Consider the following 15,949-nt stretch of genomic DNA (forward strand, 5'->3'; position numbering starts at 1 on the left):
TTCTATGAAGATAACTTAATTATACGGACATTAATTCTTCTACTAGTAACTTTTATGATTTGGCTTTATAGTTGGTTATACTGTTTATCTATAGCGTTCTCCTTCCCGAGGCCAGGAATTCCTCCGTTGTAGGTTCAGAATTATGACTGAATTATTAATTCATTCATAAGCTAATTAATTTAGAAGACAAGAACCTTGTTCTTCAGGTCTGTGATCCCATCAGCGGAGGGGTGGATGTGTCTCCAAGGTTGGGTCTCCTGTTGGGATGCCTTGGGCATGAGGAGACAGTGTGGAAATCTGCTATGCCAATACCAACCCACCCAGTGCCTGCTGAGACAGCACATACAGTAAAACTGGAAGGATACAGAAATTAGCACGGCCCCTGTACAAGGAGGACACGCAAATCTGCAAAGCGCTCCCTTTTAAAACAAACAAACAAAAGCAGAAATATACACCATCCCCCACAGACTTCTGCCAAATTAGGGGAGGAGGGCTCATATATATGCGAGCATCCTCAGACTCTAACAGCCCTCCAGGCTGTCTCAACTTGCTTCAAGTAACACATGCATTGTTTGCTGACTTAATGCCTTTGGTCTCTAACAGAATTAACTTGCCTTCTTTGAAATGTACAGACAACTGGCCTTGGGCAATAAGGGATCAGAACTTCCGCAGGCCACAGAGGAGGGCAGGTCCACTTGAAGTCCCCTGGGCTTTCTGACTCTCTCAAAACTCTTTTAGCAAATGAGTCTAAGGTCATGCACCACATTACCAACCCCCCTTTGCACCTCTGTAAAACTTGTCCTCCTTGGCAGAAAGAACAGAATACTCTTGCACAACAACAGGGTATGAAAATATCAGACCTTCTTATGCACCCCACCCAAACCCAGGGCACCAAGGAACTGGAATTTCTGGTACAATCAATCTCCCAGCACAGAGATAACTCAGGAGCTGGCACCAGCCAGAAAGGTCACTGATCCCAGCACTTCCTTAACGGATTCAACCCCTTTGAAAAATCTCCAGGCCAGGCAGAAACTTTGGAGTTGGCCTTTGGACAAAAGCCCACTCTCTCCCCAGGTGGCCAGCCTCTTGAGTAAAGTTCCTCTCCCCAGTCAAAACTCATCTCTTGAGTACTGACCTTTCCAGGGAAAGGCTGCTGAACTTGGCTTTTAGGAACAAGACCACTCCTATTCAAAATTACTCAGGCACTTAGAGAGGAGAGGGAGGAGTCCCTCCCACCAACAATGCACTTTTACAAGGATGTGAACAAAGACTCTGCTTTCTCTTTCTCACGCCTTTCCCATCTTTTTCTTGTGCCGTGGGAAGGAAGCCACCAGGAGACAGAGGGGCACAACTAGTAATATCCCACGTACTTATCTCTTCACACAATTAACGTTCATGGTGACAGTAGAATCCTAGGAAGGAGCATGGATGGAATGTTCCTTTGGACAAGGCACTCTGTAGTCTGCCACCTTGCAGTCTGTTTTATGAACTCCGGAAGCCTATCCTGTGGTTGCCTATTCCTTTCTGGTTCACTCCAGTGGAGTTTCTGCAGCCCCCACTCTTCTTCTAGATCATTCTGCAGCTCCATCATTTCCCACAAATGAGTCTGAAGAAGACGCACAGGGCGGGTCTGGAGGTGCCTTGCAGGGGAGGGGAGAACGGGGACCCCTTGAAGCCTCCAGGGCAGGGGAACATGGAAAGTCTAGAAAAAGTGGGCCTCTGGCCGGTGACTTGTCAAGCGATCATTTCCAGGTGGGCTTTCCCTGGAGGCCTTCAGAGAAAGGCACTTGCCAGAGTCACCACTTTGAAAGTATCCGTGGTCATACTGACCCTGAGGTTTGGCAAGTGTGTCTATCAGAGTCCCAGGATAAAGTCCCAGCCCCAGCTCTGTGGCTGCTCTGCCCACAAACTGCTCTGGAGCCGAGATTCGAGAACCGTGGTGCCCAGGATCTTTGGTAAGGATCCACGGGGCACTCCCCCCAAGCTTCTGTCTTGTCGCATCCCGAATGGACCCCTGAACCTCAAACGTAATGCTCGATTCTTGGCTTCCTCCTTGGTCATCACCCCCAGGCCAGCTCTGGCTGCAGCTCAGTCTCCCCCTGATCAGCAACTATTAGACCCGACCCTTCCCGGAGCGCTTCCTGCCACCCTGAGTCCGTGTCAACATCCACTCTGAGCTGCGGCCCACACTGAACGCAGCTCAGTGACGTCATCTGCTGTACCCCAGTGCTGACCGGATGCTTACGCTCTCCATCGTTCTCCTGTCCCTCTGCTCGTCGGCTGCTGCCTCCCATTCTGAACTCGTGAGCTCAGGCTCGGGAGGAATCGCAGGTGAGAGCAGGTGGAGTGTGGAGGGAGGAGATGGTACCGTGGATGGAGGTGGGTGTTAGGGTCCGTCATCAAAGGAGCGAGACTGATAAAAAGCGAAGGTCAAGCAAAGATTTATTTCGCGCCAAGCATCGAGAATCAAACTGACGGGTCAGGGCCGTCACTTGCAAAGAGGCGACCCCTCCCAGCCTCACAGACTAACTTTTATAGAGGTAGTTTAGCCGGGCTATACACAGGTGGCCAATGAGATTGCAACACACAGAGAAAACTGCACAGTCATGGTAGGTCTGCCACACACACAAAAAAACTGCGAGGTAACACACGCGCGGCCAATTGAATTTCAATTTACCCTAGTAGATATATGCGCGCCCCACTGATTGGATGTCTTCCCCTGGCCTGACCCGCCCTTGTATTAGATACTAGGCTTTGCAAGTAAGTTCCTCTCGCAGGGGCGGGGTCAATCTAAGTTCACTGCATAAACACGAAATGACTCCCTCTGGCTACCCAGGCCCTTACAGTGGGGGCTGCAGAGATCCTAGTCTCGTCCTTGGAGCCCATTCTGCAGTGACTCCCCCAGACGTAGGACTTTGGCTGTGCCAGCCAACGCCCACGTGTGGGGACCAGATCTACAACCCCTTGCAGCAGTGCTGCAATGAGGGGACCATCCTGCCTTGAACCAGACCCACCTCTGTGGCCCCAACTGCAGCTTCTGGCCCTGCTTTGAGCTCTGGGGTCCTGAGTCCTTGGGGTCTCAGGCCCAGGCTGTTGGGGCGCCGGGGTGGCTCAGTCTGTTAAGCGTCTGTCTTCAGCTGGGGTCATGATCGCAGGGTCCTGGGATCAAGCGCCACACAGGGCTCCCCGGTCAGCGGGAAGCCTGCTTGTGTTCCCTCTATCACTGTGTCTTTCTGTGTCAAATAAATAAATAAAATTTCAGGGGGAAAAAGTACTAAAATAAAGGTTTTTCCTTTAAAATTATTTCATTATTTATTAAACACCAAAGAGGAACTTCTGCTTCAAGAAAAATGGAGTAGACACACTTTTCTCTATTGTTCTTGCCAGATAAAGCTAACAGTCCCAGACATTATACAGAAAGCAAACACAAGAAGACTCCAAAAGGCAGAGAGAAGAAGGCACGACACAATCATAAATTCTCCGGGCTTCCTTCAAGCATCATACGCCCCAGAGAGGTTACTGAAGAAGCCAGCAACCCAGAAATACCAATGAGAAGAGTCATATACTTTTGGCCAAAGAACTGGGGCCCTGCCCCTACCCAAGTAGCAAAGGCTAAGCAAAGAACCAAGAGTTTCATTTCACCTGCTTGTAAGAAGGAACCCCAACTCCCCCTCAGGGATTCTGTTGCACAATATGGAGGGGAAGGCCCCCGCCCCGACAGTTATGGTGTCAGGACTTTATCTAATTTAACCAAAAAAAATTTAGATTCAGGTGACAGCTTGGTTGATTATAAGATTTTCCTAACTCGCTCATCTGAAAATTGCTGGCGTCCTTAAAATGTATATTTGAGGGCTCCTGGGTGGCTCAGTTGTTAAGCGTCTGCCTTTGGCTCAGGTCATGATCCTATCGTCCTGGGATGGAGTCCTGCACTGGACTCCCTGCTCATCAGGAAGCCTGCTTCTCCCTCTCCCACTCCCACTGCCTGTTTTTCCTCCCTTGCTGTCTCTCTCTGTCAAATAAATAAAATTTTTAGAATTAGCTTCCTGCTGTTCCAACTGTATGAGACTCCTGCTAGGACTTTGCAGACCCTGACATCATTGTAAATTTCGGGTAAGTCCATCCTGAATGTAAGTTTCAGTAGTTCTGGAGCTGATGATTCTCTCCAGACAAGTTCTCTAAAAATATTTAACTTTACAAATCGGTTCTGTGTAGTGTGGATTTATTTAAATGCAAATATATCCAAGGGTATTTTGCTGTCTCATTTGACATTTCTTGTAACTTGTGAAGTTGTCTAAGAAACCAAACGGGGCTTCATAATTTGTACATAACTCAAACGTTTTGGGTTTCATCACTGTATCTTCAACTATAAGGAAAAATGACTTTTAAAATTACATTCCTGGGGCATCTGGGTGGCTCAGTGGGTTAAGCCTCAGCTTTCGGCTCAGGTCATGATCTCAGAGTCCTGGGATCGAGCCCCACATCGGGCTTTCTGCTCAGTGGGGAGCCTGCTTCCTCCTCTCTCTCTGCCTGCCTCTCTGCCTACTTGTGATCTCTCCCTCTGCCAAATAAATAAATAAAATCTTTAAAAAAATAAAATTACCTTCCTGGAGAGGTGCCTGGATGGCTCAGCTGCTGAAGCGTCCAGCTCTTAATCTTAGGGTTGTAAGTTCAAGCCCCACACTAGGCTCCATGCTGGGCGTGGAGCCTACCTTTAAAAAAAGAAAAAAAAAGAATTATTAAACATTTTCTGAAGGCAGAAGTTTGGATAGGATCATTTGAATATAATTTTCCTTGGGTTTTGTCTTTTGGGCTTTTTTGGTAGGGGAGGAAGGGTCTGTGTTCCATAATTCCTGGTACCCTAACCACAAGCATGGTGGACCCATTGGTCACTCACCACTTGAGGAATTTTCCTTTGTTTTCTGATGATTTTTTTCTTAATATATAGCGAACTTTATCAAGTACTTTTCTGTGTCTATTGAAATGACCATACAGGTTCTTCCTTACTCTGACGCCATGGCAAACTATACAGATCTTTCTTTTTTTTTTTTTTAAATGATAAGTAAAGTCATTGCACTTAACGTTATTTTCTTAGAAACCAAATCATCATATTCCTTGGTGTTGTATCAATATCAGTTCGAATTAGAGGAAATACATGCCAATACCAGCTTCTGACAATAAAACTAAGGACATTTCAAGTCCCGAAGTCTGGCTACTTGAGGTCAGGAAATCATGGAAAAATTCCAGAGTATATTTTATCGTTCTGCACATTGAAGGAGGGCAGGAAAGACAGCGGTGTTCTCTTGTATCACAAGGTCACGTCTTCCCCTTTATTTCTAGAAGCACTAACTTGAAGAGGTCCTGGCACATTCCAGTTATAATAATTTTTCTCCCATGAACAATTGTCTCATATTTGCAGTATATTGAAAAAACTGTCATCTTATAAGTCTTTTCTTTTCTTTTGAGTCTGAACCACTAAGACTCCCGGGTACTTTGGGAGAATCCTGATGGGTTGGGTGGCTTGCTGAATGCGTCAAAAATAAAATTTTCAGGGGCACCTGCTTGGCTCCGCCAGTGGAGTGTGAGGCTCAATCTTGGGGTTCTAAGTTTGAGCCCCACATTGGTTGTAGAGATTACTTAAAAATATTTATTTTTTAAATCAAGTTTTGTACTCTGAAAATACTCTCAAATACATACGCACACCAGGGACATGGAGCTCAGATCTCTCTCACTGGAACTTTGACATCTGAGGAAACGTGTGTGATGGAAGTTGCACGTTAATTCTGGTTTGTTCCTTCTCCCTGAGCAGCTGGGCTTCCTTTTCCATGTTCTTTGCTGTTCTCTTGCTCTCTTTTCTCCCTTTGCTATTTTCTGCTGCCTCAGAACATCTGCCGGCCAGGCCAGCTCGCATCCTCTTGCCATGCCCTGGTACTTTCTTGCTACGTGTCTCTGTCACCTAATTCAGGAAACTGATGGGAAAAAGCCAAATTTGAGGAGATGCCAATCAACCACAGAAACCATCTGGAAGGCCAAAACCTAATGGCCCATTCCCCTCCTCCTCCTCCTTCTTTTCCTCCTCCACCTGCTGCCTCTCCTCCTCCTGCTCCTTCTCCCCACCCACCATCTCCCTCCTCCTCCCTCTTTCTCTCCTCCTTTCCCTCCTCCTGCCCCCTCCTCCTTCCCCTTCCTTCTCCTCCTCCTTCTTCTCCTCCCCTTTCTCCTTCTTCCTCCTCCTTCTCTCCCTCCCTCCTCCCCCCTCCTCCTTTTTTTAAAAAAAGTTATCTCTACACCCAACATGGGGGTTCAAACTCACAACCCTGAGATCAAGAGTCACGTGTTCTGCTGACTGAGCCAGCCAGGCGCTGCATGACACACTCTTCTTAATAATAGTTTCCTGAACTTTCCTTACAGTTGCTGTCTCATCCTTAAAACAGCTGGATCCCAGTTGTTTCAAAATGTTTTGTGCTGTGGCCACATTCCCACCTCGCCCTGGGTCTCTACCCCTGTGAGTGCCTCTCCCTCTCAAGCAGCCCACTCTCCGTCATGCATCTGCTTGGGAACTGATGAACTCTCAGCTCTGGTTGCAAAATTATGCAAAATTATGATGGCCAGGTGACTTCTGTCCTCTGCCAGATCTGCAACCTCAATCTCCTTAGGAACAAGAATCCTGCCTCGAAGCAGCTTTAAGCTTTAAGTCACCGACTCCCTGATGGCCAATGGGGAAAATCACAACTTGCCCTTCCCCTCCACTCTGCTTCGGGCTGCCCCGGACACAGGATACGAAGGCTCGAAGGCTCGTGCTTCACCGACTGGGTTTTGAATGTTAAGCACACGCAGAGCTGCTGGGTTAAACCTCATTTGCTCTCGTTACATATTTGTTGGATTCTGTCTGCTTGTACTTTGTTAAAGCATTTTTGTATCCATGTTCTGTTTTTGTTTTTGTATTTTTTAAAGATTTTCTTTATTTGTCAGACAGAGAGAGCAAGGGGGAGCAGGAGGTAGAGGGAGAAGCAGGCTCCCCTCTGAGCGGAACCCTAACCCAGGACCCCGGGATCATGACCTGAGCCGAAGACAGTCGCTTAACCGACTGAGCCCCCACTAGGCATCCCATTGCCTCCATTTTCATGAGGGATATGGGTCTGTGATTTTTCTGGAGTATCTTTCTTTCTGGCTTTGATATCAGGATTACACTGATGTCATAAATGAGTTAGGGAGTACTTCTTTCTTTGATTTTCAGAAAGAGTTTGTAGGAAACTGTCCTTTATTCCTTGAATGTTTGAATCCACCAATAGACCTGTCAGGCTCTGGGATTTCACTCTCCTTCACAGGTCGACAAATTATTCCATAATTGTTGCATAAAAATTGGCAGAAAGCTCAAAACGCCTGGGTCAGAGACAAAGGACTTTGGTATTCAGAGCGTATCAAAAGGAAGAGGATTAGCGTGTCCATATTGATGCATCTCCCCCCACCACCACCCCTGCAAGTACCATGGGGCTTGCAGGGGGAGTCAGAGCCTGGTCTGCTTGCCTGCGGTCACATCACAACACGGAGCTTCAGGAATCTGAGCAGTAAGCAAGTCTCCTCTTTATCTGGGATGAAATGTTACCTTACCCTTCGGGGCTGCTGGCTGTAACCACGATCTTAAGAAATACATAAACAGCCATCTGAGCTTGGATTCCTTTCTCGCCCAACAAGAATGTTCAGGGATGCTCAGTTCCTTCTGTGGATTGCCTCTCTCTGGGGGCTTGAAAGGAGAATTCTTTCTATGTGTTCTATTCGTTCTTTCAGCTTCTGGTGGAAGCTGGTAACTTTGGCTGTGCCTGCATTGTTCTAATCTCTGCCTCTGTCTCTGCACGGCTTTCCCTTCTGTCTCTAGTCAAACATCCCTCTCTTTCCCCCTTCTAAGTGTGATTGTATTTAGAGCCTACCTGGGTAATCCCGGATAATCTCCCCATCTCAAGACCCTGAGTATAATCACACCTGCAAAGATTTACGGGGAGGGGGTCTTTTTGCCAAGTAAAGTAACACTCACAGGTTCCAGCATTAGGATGTGGGTTTCTTTGAGGAGGACCACTTTTCAGCCTACCACAGCCATTATATTACACAACCTTTCAAAGACACAATAAACACAACTGCCCTAATCGAGAGGTTGGAACAAGGAATTAGTAAAAATCTCTCTAATTTATGGGGCATCAAAGGGCAGAAGAATTTGGTAAGAGGGCTGATCTTGGGTGAGGCTCAGCAATATTATCACGGATACAGATTCTCTGTATCTTCTCTGCCTTCCGAAGAGCTGACCACACTAATTGTGGCTTCCCTCATGGTTGAAATCAGGTTTCCAGAAGTTTCCATGGGTATAGTTATAGACCTCCAAGAGGGTCTGCTATCTTTCACTCCCTCTCCCTCTCTGCTCCTCAGAAGGACCTCTTAAAAATGCAAAGTGGTGGGCAGTGCCTAGCTGGCTCAGTCGCTGGAGCAGAGGTTGAAACTCTTGATCTTAGGGTTGTGAGTTCTAGCCCCACAGTGGGTGTGGAGATTATTTAAAAATTAAAAAAAATTTTTAATTAAAAATAAAAATGCAAAGTGGGTTAGCATCACTCCTTACATGCTCTTACGTGGCTTCCCAGTGCTCACAGCACAAATCCAGGCCCTTACCAAGCCAGACAAGCCCCAGGAGAATCTGGTTCTACTGAGCTGGCTCCCCACACACTCTGGTCCTTTCCAGTCCAGCAACAGCAACCTTCTTACAGCTCCAGAACATTACCCTGCAGCTTCTCTTCTCCACACCTCTACTCTGGCTGGTCCCTCTGACACAAAAGCTCTCTCTCTGGACCCTGGCTGATTGTGCCTATAGGTGCTGTGTGATCAACACGAAACTCAGTAACTCTGGGCTCTAGTTCTTCATGGCATGCTTGCCATTGCTCTTATTAGGAGCAAACCACTCCCTGGGACAGACAGACCCCCAGGAAAATCACAGAACAGGACCCTTGAGAGGCTGAGGCTGTCTCCTTACTCTTAAGATTGGGGAAGGGGTGCCTGGGTGGCTCAGTGGGTTAAAGCCTCTGCCTTTGGCTCAGGTCATGATCCCAGAGTCCTAGGATCAAGCCCTGCATCGGGCTCTTTGCTCGGCAGAGAGCCTGCTTCCCTTCCTCTCTCTGCCTACATGTGATCTATCTGTCAAATAAATAAATAAAATCTTTTTAAAAATAAATAAATAAATAAATAGATAGATAGATAGATAGATAAATAAATAAAATAAAATAAAATAAAATAAAATAAAATAAAATAAAATAAAAGATTGGGGAAAAGCGCGCCAGGGAGGGCAGGGACAGCTGAGGACCGCGCGCCCTCTGGCGGTGGAAGGAGGGAACCGCGGAGAAGGATGCTTTTCCCCCTCGCAGAAACCAAGCCCAAGGTCAGAGTTGATGATGACGTTCTTTAGGGGCCTGCTACCTGCCAGGCCTAATGCTAGCCGCGCCACCCATGTGAAATATAGTATATCTGGAGTTATTTTAAATAGGAGTTTCTTTGTTTCTGTGTGTCTTCCCCACTAGAAAGTGCGTAAAGGGACGCCTGGTTTTGTTGTTGTTTTGTTTTGGTTTTGGTTTTTTTAAAGATTTTATTTATTCATTTGACAGAGAGAGGGGGAGCGGGGGAGCGGCAGGCAGAGGCAGAGGCAGAGGCAGAAGCAGGCTTCCTGCCCAGCGGGGAAGCTGACGCAGGGCTTGAGCCCAGGACCATGGGATCACGACCCCAGCAGAAGACAGACGCTCAACCAACTGAGCCACCCAGGCACCCTGGGACTCCTGTTTTATTTCCCATTGAATCCCCAGGACCTGCAATAGGTAGAGCAGGGAGCCTGCTTCACCCTCTGCCTGCCGGTCCCCCTGCTTGTACTCTCGTGCTCTCTTGCTCTCTCTCCTATGCTTTCTCTCTCTCTCTCTGGCAAATAAGTAAATAAATAAAAATTTTTTATTTATTTATTTGACAGAGATCACAACTAGGCAGAGAGGTGGGGGGGGGCGGTGACGGGCAGGCTCCCTGCTGAGCAGAGAGCCCAATGTGGGGCTCTATCCCAGGACCCTGAGACCATGACCTGAGCCAAAGGCAGAGGCTTAACCCACTGAGCCACCCAGGCGCCCCAAATAAAAATTTTTTAAATAAAAATAAATAAATATTTTTTTAAAAAGAGGAACAACAAAAAAAGGTATTAATCGCATGACTTAATGTCAACTGACTGAGAGATTCAACAAATGTGTGAGAAAGCTGTTCCCTTCCCCCTCCTCCCCTCCTCCCCTCCTCCCCTCCAATGGCCCTGAGTGAACCATGGTCTCTGGCAGGGGAAAAAAGATCCATTTTGAAAGTGCACAGTCACGCTTGGTGTGGACTGTTGCTTTGCACATAACTTTCTATGTTGTCTTTCTGAAGGTGTTTTTGCGAAGAGGCAAGACCGTATTTTGCCTAGCAGCTGTTTGCTTAATGTATAACTTTTCAGTATTTAGCAATAGGGTATGTAGACGTCTATCTGTACTTTTTAAAAAGAAAGTCAGGGGAAGGGCAGAGAGAGAGAGGAGCAGACTCTGCTGAGCATGGAAACCAAGGCGGGGCTCGATCCCAGGAGCCCAGAACCCAGGATCCTGAGACCATGACCTGAGCCAAAGGCAGAGCTTAACCCACTGAGCCACCTAAGTGCCCTGGGCCTCTATCTGTACTCTTATCCAGGAACATTCATCTGAGGGGCAGTCCTGATGCTTACGACAGCTCTCTGAGGGCAGAACTGTCTTTAAACACATTCACAGATGGAGAAACTGAGGGTAGCTTCCAATGTGATCTTCACATGTATCTGCCACCAGCTGTATGCAAGGAACTGGGGATATAATAGTATGCAAAAGGGGGAAAATGATAGCCCCTTCCTTATCTTTAAGTCAGGTGATAACACGTCCTCAGTTGTTTGGGACAGTCCATGTTTGCCTGCTGACCCAGCAAAACTATCAGTAGATCCCTCTTTCTCTCTCAAGTGCCACGGTCTGGACTACTTATAGACCCCACTGTATACGAGAGACAGAAATTCATCAAAAAATTGCCCAGGTAAGTTAATAACTATGCTTGTGATAAACACGAAGGAAAGGAAATGATGTGGGGAAAGCAACTGGGGGAATTCGTCACCTCTCAGGAGGTGACACGGAAAGAAGAGTGACAGGATGGGACAAGTGAGGGGGGTAAACATTCCAGGCTTGGGAATGTCAAGGAAAAAAAAGAAGATTCTGCATTGTGTTTTAACTTTGTTTTTGCTACAATCAGCATTTAGTTTGACTTTCTCTCATTGTTGAGACGACAAAGAAAACCAGTGTTTTTTGCTAACTGCAAGAGAATCTGAGGAGTTTTTATAATGGCTGACTTAATTATAACAAGATCAAAGAAAAGTAGTTGATGAATTAAATATTGAAAAAAATCCAACTTCCTAAAACATACAGGGAGTAGATCTAATTCCCTATTTAGAAAAATACACCAGTAATACAGTGTCAGGATTAAAGATAATACAACAATTACCCATTGAAACTCTTGCAAATGCTTACAAGGGTATGTCTCAATTTTAGGCTGACAAGAGACAGAATAAATAAAATTCTAACAAGGGAAGACTTCACACCACCTGGCTAACGATGCTGTTCATAGTACCGGCAAGCAGTCTGATGTGCAAATATCCCTGTCTTGTTACAAAACGCAAGCTGAATGTTTTGTCATCTTAAAGGTAAGGTACAAAGTTCCCGAATTTTTTAAGGTTCCTCTATTTAAAACTTGTACACAGTGTGAAGAAAGTCCCCTGGGGACAGGGTATCAAAGTATCCTTAAAGGCAGCAAGAAGAGCAGGGAAGCTTGATGTCTCCGGAGTGAGCCAAGGGAGGTTAGGCTGATGTCAGGTCATGGTGAGGTGCTTGGGATTCATCCTAAGGTCATGAGAAGCCACAGAAAACTGTGACTCACTTTTGAGAGTGACCTGATCAGATTCAGAGCTGTGGTCTCACGGGAGCCAAGGTGCATGCTGGGAAGTCACCGAGGAGGTGGGAGCAAAATCCAGGGGCAAGACTATGGTGACTGGACCAAGGTGGGGAGAAGGGCAGTAGCCAGGACCAGCCTAATTCATAGGACATTTAGGAGATAACAGCAACATGACCTGGGGGTGACTGGATATTTATCAGTCATTCAGGATTTATTGAACACCTGCTATGTGCCGGCTGTTGTACTGGGGGGCTGCTGGAAACAAGAGGAGACAGAGTAGAGGTTGGTCAAGGATGGTAAGCTCATGCATGGCTTTTGTAACTGGAAGACCATCACAGCATTCCTTTAGACGGGGACTCTTGGAAGAGGGCTGATTACGGAGGAGCACATCCTAAACCATTCTGGGAACCTTGCATTTGAGTTCCCTGTGGGACATCCAATTAGCGATGTCAAGTAGGCAGGTGGATATACAGATGCAGACGTCATCTGAAAGCTCCAGAATGGACATAAAAAGTATGGAAGTCAGCTGCATTTCAGGGGCAGCTGAAGCCATCGCATGGATGAAATCGCCCAGTAGAACAAGTATAGTAAGATGGTCAAGGAAGACTGAGTCCAAAAGGGAGAGAAAAAGACCAGCTAGAGAAGCAGAAGGAAAATCAAGACAGTCTTGTGCCACAGAGGCTGAGGAAAGTGAACGTTTCAAAAGGGGATGTGGTCGACTATGTCAAATGCTGCCTAATTGCCCAAGGCAATCCCCCTAAGGTGTGGCAGGACTGAAATTTAAAATCAGGTCTAGCTATTTAATAAGCAGCGCCAGGCCAAATGGCTAGCCATTTGGAAACAAAATTAACCCCCTACCTCACACTGTATGCAATTACAAATTCTTGCTAAGGTAAAAGTCTAAAAGTAAAAACACAAGATAACAATATTTTTTTAAACAGAAAAAGTTTTACAATCTTGGTGTGTTAAGGTCTTCTAAAGGCAGGACAGGAAACACAGCAACCGTAAAAGAAAGAAACAGATTTTTCTTTGTAATAAACTAGAGGGAAATGTTTGCAGCACATTTGGCAGCGTTAATACTCTCCATATACAACGACCCAACAGCAAAACTGAGAGACTTAAAGAGATGAACAGACAGTTCGCAGAAAATGGATGCAAACAGCCATAGATAACCACCTCTCTGATGCTTGAAGAAGCGCAAATAAAACAGTAATGAGACACCATTCCTTGGATTGGTAAAGCGTTTTAAAGCTGATCCCATTACTGGGGAAAAGAAATAAGAAAACTTTTTTAGGATGATATTTGGCAATATTTATTAAAAACTTTAATGTAGGGGCACCTGGTTTCTCAGTGGGTTAAAGCCTCTGCCTTCGGCTCAGGTCATGATCCCAGGGTCCTGGGATTGAGCCCCGAGTCGGGCTCTCTACTCAGCAAGGAGCCTGTTTCCCCCTCTCTCTCTCTGCCTGCCTCTCTGCCTACTTGTGATCTCTGTCAAATAAATGAATAAATAAAATCTTTAAAAAAATTTTTAATGTAGCTCTATTTCCTGATCTGGGTGCTGGATACATGGTGTATTCGTGGCGTGAAATTAACATAGTTCTTCACTCTATTAATTCTAATAACCCTATTTTAAAAGTACAATTTTCTATATGTATGTTATTCCTTGATGCTTTCAAAAAGACCGCAGATGCAAAACGTACTCACCCAACGACTCAACAATCCCAGTTATGGGATTCTTTCCTTCGATTTGCAAATTGATAACCAAAAGATGAACAACCCAATTTATTTTATTTTTTTAAGATTTTTTTCCTTAAGGCATCTCTACACCCAACGTGGGGCTTGAACTCACAACTCTGAGATCTAGAGGCGTGTGTTCTACTGACTGAGCCAACCAGGTGCCCGCAGCCCAATGTATTTCAAAAATGGACAATGGACATGACAGCCAATCGACAGAAGACGATTCCCAGCAGGCAGAAAACACAGGGAACAAAATGTCCTGAGTGGTCATAAAAATACCATTTAAAGTTAAAAAGAGATCTCTATTGCTTTACACTCATAAATTTAATAATTGATAACATCCACTCTGGGGTACAAGGGGGTTCCAATACTGTACTGGTAGAAATGGGAATTGTTAACAGCCTCTAGGGGAAAATCATTGGGTAATAACTATTAAATATGTAGAGTCGTTGACCTAGAAAGCCTATATTTTATCAGTTATCAGTATGTATGGCTGGATGTCTGATAATATTTTGTGCATGGGGGGGGTGTGGAATGAAGAACAACAAAGCTTTAAAAAAAAAAAAAAAGCAATGATTCTCTCCAAATGGCAAGCCTATACCATGAAATACTATGAGACTATTACGAAGATTCCATTAGAATTAGCTGTGTTCAACTAGAGAGAGGGACATGGGATAGGTCACAAAAGGCAAAGTGATGTGCGTGATTTGATTTTGTTATTTTTTTTAAGGCTTTATTTATTTATTTGACAGAGATCACAAGTAGGCAGAGAGGCAGGCAGAGGGAGAGAGGGGGAAGCAGGCTCCTTGCTGAGCAGAGAGCCCAGTGCGGGGCTGGATCCCAGGCCCCTGAGATCATGACCTGAGCCGAAGGCAGAGGCTTAACCCACTGAGCCACCCAGGCACCCCTTGATTTTGTTATTTAAAAAAATACATATAGGGGCACCTGGCTGGTTCAGTCGATAGGACATGAGGCTCTTGATCTTGGGGGTGTGGGTTCGAGCCCCATGTTGGGTGTAGGGATTCCTTAAAAATAAAAAAATCTTGAAAAAGGTAATAAAATACTTAAAAACTAAAATACACACACACACACACACACACACACACACACACACACACACGGTCTTATATATGTTTGTAGGAAGCAGACCATGGTCTAGAACTCCATCTCCGGGGTCCTAGAAGCCTGTGGCTAAACCCCAGCATTCCCGTCTTCTCCCCATACGTGATAACCTCTCTGGGCCTCAGTTTTCTTGACTGTAAAAGGGGTTAATTATAATATCTATCTCCCAGATCCGTTGGAAGAAAGTGAAGTGGAAAAAAATGCTTAGCGACGCCTGGTGGGCCAGTCCAGATCACAGAGGTAAGCATGCTCTCCGGACCACCGACAACACCATGGAGGAAATCCTACCACACTGTAAGTGAGCTCTGGCAGACAGAGCAGGAGGGGAGTGGCACACAGGGGATTAACATTTTGTATCAGTTTGACTGGTTACAGCCAGCATGGGTTACTTGTGTAATTTTTTTTTAAATCCACTAAAGTGGAAGGAAAGGAGGAAGAGCAAAGGAGGGAGTCAGCCCTGAACTTACCAGCTCTCTGAGAAGTGGTGGGAAAGGGGGCTTGGGCAGGACAGAGGCCCCACGACACCCCAACAGGTGATCTTAAGCCACCGAGTGGCCCTGGGCAAATGGCTGTTCCTCTCTCGACTTCAAAAGTCCCTTCTGGGCAGAATGGAGCTGCCAGCGTCACCCAATGCAAAACATGCTGCTGACTACCAAGGACAGGTTTGAGTTTGAGTCCCAGTGGCCCTTATGTGACACTAGGAGCCGGACCTCTTGTAAGGGCTCCACTCTTATCCACCCACTTGCTTCCTTAGTTCACATCAACCTTCTGAGTCAGGTACTTTACAGTATCCCCATTTCGTAGGTGGGGGAAACGGAGGCACAGAAAGCTCACTTGCAGGAGCTCACACACCGAAATGTGGCCAGAATTCAAATGCAGGTTCTGAATCCAGCCTGTGGAACACCAAGCCCTCCTATGTCCCCCTCTCCCAGCCTCAGTTTACTCAGCTGCAAAATGGGCTTCTCAACACTCAACATCTTCAGTTCACTGCAAGGGTTAAATGACCACGGGATTGGGCTTAGGAGAAGTGTTTTTTAAAATGGGAACTTTGGGGGCACCTGGGTGGCTCAGTTGGTTAAGCCTCTGCCTTCGCTCG

The sequence above is a fragment of the Enhydra lutris genome, unplaced genomic scaffold (genome assembly GCF_002288905.1).
Source record: "Enhydra lutris kenyoni isolate GAN:26980312 unplaced genomic scaffold, ASM228890v2 scaffoldscaffold77, whole genome shotgun sequence".
Taxonomy (NCBI): domain Eukaryota; kingdom Metazoa; phylum Chordata; class Mammalia; order Carnivora; family Mustelidae; genus Enhydra; species Enhydra lutris.